This window comes from Urocampus carinirostris, unplaced genomic scaffold, assembly GCF_059441175.1.
Source record: "Urocampus carinirostris isolate Australia breed hairy pipefish unplaced genomic scaffold, RoL_Ucar_1.0 HiC_scaffold_25, whole genome shotgun sequence".
Classification (NCBI taxonomy): Eukaryota; Metazoa; Chordata; class Actinopteri; order Syngnathiformes; family Syngnathidae; genus Urocampus; species Urocampus carinirostris.
The window spans coordinates 277,501-287,500 of record NW_028283132.1 but is presented as its reverse complement, the minus strand read 5'-3'; the positions used below and the strand labels follow the sequence as shown (position 1 = coordinate 287,500).

Genomic DNA, 10,000 nt, shown 5'->3' with positions numbered 1-10,000 from the left:
TCGACTATCGGTCTCGTGCCAGTATTTAGCCTTAGATGGAGTTTACCACCCGCTTTGGGCTGCATTCACAAGCAACCCGACTCCGAGAAGGCCTCGCCCCGGCGAGCCGGGGGCCGCTACCGGCCTCACACCGTCCCTGGGCTGAGCCTCTATCAGAAGGACTCGGGCCCCCGAGCGGCGCCGGGCTAAAGCGGCCTTCCGTACGCCACATTTCCCTCGCCCTACCGCAGGGCGGGGATTCGGCGCTGGGCTTTTCCCTCTTCGCTCGCCGCTACTGAGGGAATCCTGGTTAGTTTCTTTTCCTCCGCTTAGTAATATGCTTAAATTCAGCGGGTCGTCTCGTCTGATCTGAGGGCGTGCGCGTAGAGCTGTGCGGTCGGGGCCGGCGCCGGGACCGGCGCCGCCGCCATACGGCCGTTGTGATCCGTGCGGGGATCCGCTTGCTCGGCGACCCTCGCCGAGAGCAGCCCCGCGCCGCACGGACACGCGACACCGACGGGCGGACGGACGCCGAGGCGCCGACCGGGACCTTTACCTGAGGAGGGCGCCGAGCGCCGCCGCCATACGGGCCGCCGCGCGGAGCCGCGCGCGCGGAGCACCTTCTCGGTATGCTAAGTACCAGCCGTACTCACCGGCAGCCGAGAAGCACCTCCGGACGCGCGGACGCGCGACACCGACGGGCGGACGGACACGGAGCGCCGCCCGAGTCTGTATTTGAGGGTACGAAGGGACGGGGGTCCCTGCGAAACCCCAGCCGCGGAGTGGGCGGGGAGACGGGTCGCGCGCCACCCGCCGGGCGGACCGGCGGAATGTCGCGGAGGGCCCGAGCCTCGCCCGCGCGGACCGGGTTCTCGCGCCACCCGCCGGACGGACCGGCGGAATGTCGCGGAGGGCCCGGCCCGCGTCCGATCGATTGGAAAGCGCCGCTCAGACAGGCGTGGCCCCGGGGTAAAACCGGGGCCGCAATGTGCGTTCAAAGTGTCGATGATCAATGTGTCCTGCAAATCACATTAGTTCTCGCAGCTAGCTGCGTTCTTCATCGACGCACGAGCCGAGTGATCCACCGCTAAGAGTCGTACGTTTGGGCCCTTTTACGTCCGCCCGGGACGATCGGAGACAAATTCACGACAGGGTTTGTACCGGAGACGAACGCGCCGCGGGTGCCGTTCGGTCGCTCCCGCGAGCGAGCCCCTAACCCGCGGCGCGGTTACCGACGGGCGCGATACGCGCGACGCCGCGACGAGCCGAGCGGGTCGGGCGCGCGGCGCTGAGGCCGGCGCCCGGCGTCTCCCGCTCGGGGCCGCGACGGCGCCCGAGACGTGCGTCGGCCCGGGTAGGTCGGGCGCTCGGCGCTGAGGCCGGCGCCCGGCGTCTCCCGCTCGGGCCTGACACGACTCGGCGACCGGACTCGCCGGGTAGGTCGGGGGCTCGGCGCTGAGGCCGGCCCCCGGCGTCTCCTACCCGGACCCCGGAAGGCCATCCGACTTGGAAGCCCCGCCGCGCCGCGAAGCGACGCTTTGGGTGTTGCTACCCGTCAGCGAGTGGGTTTGGTTTACAAGGGCGGCGCGACCGCGCTGACACCGAGGGGGGACTGGCCCCCGACCCGGCCGCGGCCTGCCCGGACTATGGATGGACAGAGGAGACCGCGGCGGACCGCGCGGAACCGAACCCCCGGTGTCCGGAGCCCCGGGAGGGACTCCGGTGTCCGGGGGCCGGCCCACGCGCGCGCTACGCGGCCCCTCGAGGGCTCCGGCCGACGGACGCGTTTGGCCGGGGAAAAAGGTAGCCGGTGGGAGCACCGTTTCGTCGCCCTGAACCTTCGTCTCGGGCGGGCGTCCCGACGCCGCCGCCATACGGCCGTTGTGATCCGTGCGGGGATCCGCTTGCTCGGCGACCCTCGCCGAGAGCAGCCCCGCGCCGCACGGACACGCGACACCGACGGGCGGACGGACGCCGGGGCGCCGGCCCGAACCGTTACCTTTAAAGGACGGGAGGTCGTCGAGGCGAGTGCCGCCCCGGAAGCGCGCGCCGGAAGCGCGAGAACCGCGCCGAGCTAGGGTCGTCGGCATAGGGGGATTCCCCGGTTACGGGGGTCCCGCGCACGGCCGCCGCCTTTCGCCCGTCGCTGGCGGTCGCCTGTCGTCGCGCCGCGCCGCGCTACTGGGGTCGTCGGACGAGCGCGCTACCCCGCTCGCACGGAGGTAGCGCGACATCGCCCGCCGCCTTTTCTCGCGTCGCGCCGCGCCGCGTGGCGCCCGCCGAACTCGCTCCGACGCGCGGCCCGGGAGTGACCCGCGCCGCGCCCCCCGTCCCGTCCCGTCCCGGTCTACCCTCTTCCTCCGCCTGCGACGACCCGCCGCCCTCGGCGTCTGGCTCGTCGGGGGTGTACCGAGGCGGATCTGCTGCCGCTCGTACGTTAATGATCCTTCTGCAGGTTCACCTACAGAAACCTTGTTACGACTTTTACTTCCTCTAGATAGTCAAGTTCGACCGTCTTCTGGCACACCGCCGGAGCCGGGGCCGGCCCCGGCGGGGACTATCCGAGGACCTCACTAAGCCATCCGATCGGTAGTAGCGACGGGCGGTGTGTACAAAGGGCAGGGACTTAATCAACGCAGGCTAATGACCCGCGCTTACTGGGAATTCCTCGTTGGTGGGAAATAATTGCAATCCCCAGGCCCTGTCACGAGCGGGGTTCATAGGATTACCCGCGCCTGCCGGCGCGGGGATAGACGACGCGCTTATACGCTCAGTGTGGCGCGCGTGCAGCCCCGGACATCTAAGGGCATCACAGACCTGTTATTGCTCATTCTCGTGTGGCTGAGAGCCACTTGTCCCTCTAAGAAGTTTTCTGCCGCCGACCGCGCGGGGGGCCGCGGTACTATTTAGTATGTTTGAGTCTCGTTCGTTATCGGAATTAACCAGACAAATCGCTCCACCAACTACGAACGGCCATGCACCACCACCCACGGTATCGAGAAAGAGCCTTCAATCTGTCAATCCTTTCCGTGTCCGGGCCGGGTGAGGTTTCCCGTGTTGAGTCAAATTAAGCCGCATGCTCCACTCCTGGTGGTGCCCTTCCGTCAATTCCTTTAAGTTTCAGCTTTGCAACAATACTCCCCCCGGAACCCAGACACTTGGTCGGTTTCCCGGGTGCTGCTCGGCGGGTCATGGGAATAACGCCGCCGGATCGCGAGTCGGCATCGTTTATGGTCGGAACTAGGACGGTATCTGATCGTCTTCGAACCTCCGACTTTCGTTCTTGATTAATGAAAACATTCTTGGCAAATGCTTTCGCTCTCGTCCGTCTTGCGCCGGTCCAAGAATTTCACCTCTAGCGGCGCAGTACGAATGCCCCCGGCCGTCCCTCTTAATCATGGCCCCAGTTCATGACAACCCACAAAATAGAACCGGAGTCCTATTCCATTATTCCCAGCTGCGATATGCAGGGGCGGCCGTGTGGCCTGCTTTGAACACTCTAATTTCCTCAAAGTAAACGCTTCGGGCCCCGCGAGTGACACCCAGCGAAGGGCATCACGGGGGCTTTTGCCGAGAGGCAGGGGCTGGGACAGACGGATGCACGCCTCGCGGCGGACCGTCAGCTCGCGTCCCGGGGTCCAACTAGGAGCTTTTTAACTGCAGCAACTTTAAAATACGCTATTGGAGCTGGAATTACCGCGGCTGCTGGCACCAGACTTGCCCTCCAATGGATGCTGGCCGATGGGTTTGTGTTCGGCTCATTCCAATTACGGAGACTCGAACGAGTCCCGTATTGTTATTTTTCGTCACTACCTCCCCGTGTCGGGAGTGGGTAATTTGCGCGCCTGCTGCCTTCCTTGGATGTGGTAGCCGTTTCTCATGCTCCCTCTCCGGAATCGAACCCTGATTCCCCGTTACCCGTGGTCACCATGGTAGGCGCAGAGTCTACCATCGAAAGTTGATAGGGCAGACATTCGAATGAGTCGTCGCCGCCTCGGGTGGGCGAGCGATCGGCACGAGGTTATCCTGAGTCAACACAAAGGGGGGGCCGGGCCGGCGGAACGAGGACCGGCGCGCGCGGAGCCGCCCGCGCCGCTTACGCCCCCGCCCGGAGAGGCGGAGGCCGGACGCGGGGGACGCGCGCGACGGCTGAGCCCCCGCCCGCCGGACACCGCGTGGGTTTTTGTGTCTGATAAATGCACGCGTCCCCGGGGCGAGGCCGGAGCCCCGCCCGCGAGTCGGCGCTCGTTTGCATGTATTAGCTCTGGATTTGCCACAGTTATCCAAGTAACGGTGGAGCGATCAAAGGAACCATAACTGATTTAATGAGCCGTTCGCAGTTTCACTGTACTGGCCATTCGTACTTAGACATGCATGGCTTAATCTTGAAAACAAGCATATGCTACTGGCAGGATCAACCAGAGTGCGTCTGCCGCCGGGGGGGCGCTGCTGGTGGCGGTGCGGCCCTGGTCCGGGACGAGGCTGTGGCTACAGCCGGGCCCGGGGGGCCGCGCGACACTCGTATACGTTCGGACGGGCTGACGAGCGGGTGTCGTGAAACGATGTTTCGCGCGGAGCCCTAGCACGCGTGGCGTCGGGCTCCGCGACGGTCGGACGTCTGGGTGTGGCTCGAGACGGAAGCTCGACCTCGGTTCGTCTTGGTTCTGCCGCCAAAAGGTTCACGCCGAGGCATGGTTTCGCAAGAGGGCCCCGCGAGTGCCAGCCGTGGATCCCGCCTCACTCGTAACTCGTATCGGATTCGTCCGGCCTCACTTTCGTTCGCACATCGGACAGTTATACGTGTGCTTTAGTAGCTTCCGTTCCCTCTTAGTGAGGCCGTCCGTACGTACCGCCCCAGCTCTTTCTGAGGCGGGTATCCACTCGGCTCGGGGGGGCCCAACGTTTGCCTAGTATCCTCGGCGCTGGAGCTTGACCCGCAAAGCCGGAGGAGCCGCACGCCCGAACACCGGCTTGCGCCGGCCGACGTGGGCCCTCCGAGGCGGGTCTCGTGTGCCAATCGCTCAGTTGGGGAACCGGCAGGCCCGTGGGCCGACGCCGGCTCACCCGGGGGTGAAGGGTGCTTCGATGGAGGCCCCCTGTCAGCCTCCGCGGAAGTCCGGCTTCAATACTTTAAAGTTTGAAAAACTTAGACATTTTTCGAGAACCGGAGCTTAGAGGGGTACATGCAAAAGCCAGGGCCGCGGGAAGCGCCCTAAATACTTCAATACTTTAAAATTTGAAAAACTTAGAAATTTTTCGAGAACCGGCATCTTCCCTCGGTAATTGCGAGATGCGAGGCCGCCCCTAGCCTCTGCTCTGTCGGACTCAATGGTCACGGGTGGCCGCTGATTAGCCCTGGTGCTCACCTCTCAAAATTGCGAGTCCCTAATATAATTCTGGCTGTCGGCTGGAGAAGGGGGTATAAAATCGGCACTTGAGGGAACGCCGGGCCCTCAAGTTCGGGGCCCTCTAGCGGATTTTTGAGGTACTGCACTCCCATTGGAAATGCATGGGCGCTCCGTCCACTACCATGTAATTCCCTCACAATATCTGCCCCTGCGTGGCCGCGGGATGCTACTGCAGCCCCGTTGGTAATGAATGGGCCTTTCGGAGGCCATAAATACAGCGCCGCTGCATGGATTTTGGCGGTACTGCTGCTGTCGCTGAAAATACATGGACCCGTCTGAATGAATGGGCCTTTCGGAGGCCATAAACTCAGCGCCTCTGCATGGATTTTGGCGGTACTGCGGCTGTCGCTGAAAATACATGGACCCGTCTGAATGAATGGGCCTTTCGGAGGCCATAAATCCAGCGCCGCTGCATGGATTTTGGCGGTACTGCGGCTGTCGCTGAAAATACATGGACCCGTCTGAATGAATGGACAAAATATAAATCAGACACTACAGAACACAAGCATAATCCAAGATTACAAAATCATCTCAGCCTTTAAAAGAAACAAAAACCTGAAAGACTACTTAGTAAAAAGTAAATTACCAGAAATCAACATAACACAAACGCAGGGCCCCACATTCTACAAACAAGCCACCACAGTTAGGAACACCGTCACCAACACAAACTACCTAATTAAACAAACAATCACACCTGCTACGGAAAACTGAAAATACATGGACCCGTCTGAATGTATGGGCCTTTCAGAGGCCATAAACTCAGCCAGCGCCGGGCCAGTGTTTGGGGTATTGTGCCCGCCACTAGTGGCTGAATACATAATAATAATAATAATAATAATAATTCCCTTGTATTGTCATTCTGTGTAACAATGTACACAGAACGAAATGTCGATTGCACTGGGCTAGTGTTGAGGGAACGTCGGGCCCTCAAGTTCGGTGGCTTGGAGCGGATTTTTGAGGTACTGCACTCCCATTGGAAATGCATGGGCGCTCCGTCCACTACCATGTAATTCCCTCACAATATCTGCCCCTGCGTGGCCGCGGGATGCTACTGCAGCCCCGTTGGTAATGAATGGGCCTTTCGGAGGCCATAAATACAGCGCCGCTGCATGGATTTTGGCGGTACTGCTGCTGTCGCTGAAAATACATGGACCCGTCTGAATGAATGGGCCTTTCGGAGGCCATAAACTCAGCGCCTCTGCATGGATTTTGGCGGTACTGCGGCTGTCGCTGAAAATACATGGACCCGTCTGAATGAATGGGCCTTTCGGAGGCCATAAATCCAGCGCCGCTGCATGGATTTTGGCGGTACTGCGGCTGTCGCTGAAAATACATGGACCCGTCTGAATGAATGGACAAAATATAAATCAGACACTACAGAACACAAGCATAATCCAAGATTACAAAATCATCTCAGCCTTTAAAAGAAACAAAAACCTGAAAGACTACTTAGTAAAAAGTAAATTACCAGAAATCAACATAACACAAACGCAGGGCCCCACATTCTACAAACAAGCCACCACAGTTAGGAACACCGTCACCAACACAAACTACCTAATTAAACAAACAATCACACCTGCTACGGAAAACTGAAAATACATGGACCCGTCTGAATGTATGGGCCTTTCAGAGGCCATAAACTCAGCCAGCGCCGGGCCAGTGTTTGGGGTATTGTGCCCGCCACTAGTGGCTGAATACATAATAATAATAATAATAATAATAATTCCCTTGTATTGTCATTCTGTGTAACAATGTACACAGAACGAAATGTCGATTGCACTGGGCTAGTGTTGAGGGAACGTCGGGCCCTCAAGTTCGGTGGCTTGGAGCGGATTTTTGAGGTACTGCACTCCCATTGGAAATGCATGGGCGCTCCGTCCACTACCATGTAATTCCCTCACAATATCTGCCCCTGCGTGGCCGCGGGATGCTACTGCAGCCCCGTTGGTAATGAATGGGCCTTTCGGAGGCCATAAATACAGCGCCGCTGCATGGATTTTGGCGGTACTGCTGCTGTCGCTGAAAATACATGGACCCGTCTGAATGAATGGGCCTTTCGGAGGCCATAAACTCAGCGCCTCTGCATGGATTTTGGCGGTACTGCGGCTGTCGCTGAAAATACATGGACCCGTCTGAATGAATGGGCCTTTCGGAGGCCATAAATCCAGCGCCGCTGCATGGATTTTGGCGGTACTGCGGCTGTCGCTGAAAATACATGGACCCGTCTGAATGAATGGACAAAATATAAATCAGACACTACAGAACACAAGCATAATCCAAGATTACAAAATCATCTCAGCCTTTAAAAGAAACAAAAACCTGAAAGACTACTTAGTAAAAAGTAAATTACCAGAAATCAACATAACACAAACGCAGGGCCCCACATTCTACAAACAAGCCACCACAGTTAGGAACACCGTCACCAACACAAACTACCTAATTAAACAAACAATCACACCTGCTACGGAAAACTGAAAATACATGGACCCGTCTGAATGTATGGGCCTTTCAGAGGCCATAAACTCAGCCAGCGCCGGGCCAGTGTTTGGGGTATTGTGCCCGCCACTAGTGGCTGAATACATAATAATAATAATAATAATAATAATTCCCTTGTATTGTCATTCTGTGTAACAATGTACACAGAACGAAATGTCGATTGCACTGGGCTAGTGTTGAGGGAACGTCGGGCCCTCAAGTTCGGTGGCTTGGAGCGGATTTTTGAGGTACTGCACTCCCATTGGAAATGCATGGGCGCTCCGTCCACTACCATGTAATTCCCTCACAATATCTGCCCCTGCGTGGCCGCGGGATGCTACTGCAGCCCCGTTGGTAATGAATGGGCCTTTCGGAGGCCATAAATACAGCGCCGCTGCATGGATTTTGGCGGTACTGCTGCTGTCGCTGAAAATACATGGACCCGTCTGAATGAATGGGCCTTTCGGAGGCCATAAACTCAGCGCCTCTGCATGGATTTTGGCGGTACTGCGGCTGTCGCTGAAAATACATGGACCCGTCTGAATGAATGGGCCTTTCGGAGGCCATAAATTCAGCGCCGCTGCATGGATTTTGGCGGTACTGCGGCTGTCGCTGAAAATACATGGACCCGTCTGAATGAATGGACAAAATATAAATCAGACACTACAGAACACAAGCATAATCCAAGATTACAAAATCATCTCAGCCTTTAAAAGAAACAAAAACCTGAAAGACTACTTAGTAAAAAGTAAATTACCAGAAATCAACATAACACAAACGCAGGGCCCCACATTCTACAAACAAGCCACCACAGTTAGGAACACCGTCACCAACACAAACTACCTAATTAAACAAACAATCACACCTGCTACGGAAAACTGAAAATACATGGACCCGTCTGAATGTATGGGCCTTTCGGAGGCCATAAACTCAGCCAGCGCCGGGCCAGTGTTTGGGGTATTGTGCCCGCCACTAGTGGCTGAATACATAATAATAATAATAATAATAATAATAATTCCCTTGTATTGTCATTCTGTGTAACAATGTACACAGAACGAAATGTCGATTGCACTGGGCTAGTGTTGAGGGAACGTCGGGCCCTCAAGTTCGGTGGCTTGGAGCGGATTTTTGAGGTACTGCACTCCCATTGGAAATGCATGGGCGCTCCGTCCACTACCATGTAATTCCCTCACAATATCTGCCCCTGCGTGGCCGCGGGATGCTACTGCAGCCCCGTTGGTAATGAATGGGCCTTTCGGAGGCCATAAATACAGCGCCGCTGCATGGATTTTGGCGGTACTGCTGCTGTCGCTGAAAATACATGGACCCGTCTGAATGAATGGGCCTTTCGGAGGCCATAAACTCAGCGCCTCTGCATGGATTTTGGCGGTACTGCGGCTGTCGCTGAAAATACATGGACCCGTCTGAATGAATGGGCCTTTCGGAGGCCATAAATCCAGCGCCGCTGCATGGATTTTGGCGGTACTGCGGCTGTCGCTGAAAATACATGGACCCGTCTGAATGTATGGGCCTTTCGGAGGCCATATACTCAGCTGAAGGTTGAGAACTTGGCTAGTGTTTGGGGACTTGTGCCCGCCACTAGTGGCTGAAATCCGGGCCGGTGTTTGGGGAATTGTGCGCGTATTATCGGGCCGGTGTTTGGGGATATGCGCGCGTATTATCGGACCGGTGTTTGGGGAATCGTGCCCGCCACTAGTGGCTGAATCCCGGGCTAGTGTTGGGGGACTTGTGCCCGCCAATAGTGGCTGAAATCCGCGCCGGTGTTTGGGGAATTGTGCGCGTATTATCGGGCCGGTGTTTGGGGATATGCGCGCGTATTATCGGACCGGTGTTTGGGGATTTGTGCCCGCCACTAGTGGCTGAGAACTTGGCTAGTGTTTGGGGACTTGTGCCCGCCACTAGTGGCTGAAATCCGGGCCGGTGTTTGGGGAATTGTGCGCGTATTATCGGGCCGGTGTTTGGGGATATGCGCGCGTATTATCGGACCGGTGTTTGGGGAATCGTGCCCGCCACTAGTGGCTGAATCCCGGGCTAGTGTTGGGGGACTTGTGCCCGCCAATAGTGGCTGAGAACTTGGCTAGTGTTGGGGGACTTGTGCCCGCCACTAGTGGCTGAAA

General features: G+C 57.7%; 3 non-coding genes across 3 annotated transcripts in view; all 3 read right to left on the bottom strand.

Moving 5' to 3' along the window:
* LOC148345781 (28S ribosomal RNA) overlaps positions 1 to 357 on the bottom strand; it is a 4,529-nt gene extending 4,172 nt beyond the window's left edge. The window contains exon 1 of the ribosomal RNA XR_015848452.1: positions 1 to 357. This exon is cut by the window's left edge and continues 4,172 nt beyond it. This is a non-coding gene — a ribosomal RNA (28S ribosomal RNA).
* A 564-nt stretch (positions 358 to 921) lies between these two features.
* LOC148345780 (5.8S ribosomal RNA) lies at positions 922 to 1,075 on the bottom strand. The gene has a single exon (XR_015848472.1). It is a non-coding gene; the product is annotated as a 5.8S ribosomal RNA (ribosomal RNA).
* Positions 1,076 to 2,417: 1,342 nt separating this feature from the next.
* LOC148345779 (18S ribosomal RNA) lies at positions 2,418 to 4,404 on the bottom strand. Its single transcript, XR_015848494.1, has one exon. It is a non-coding gene; the product is annotated as an 18S ribosomal RNA (ribosomal RNA).
* Positions 4,405 to 10,000: the final 5,596 nt, after the last annotated feature.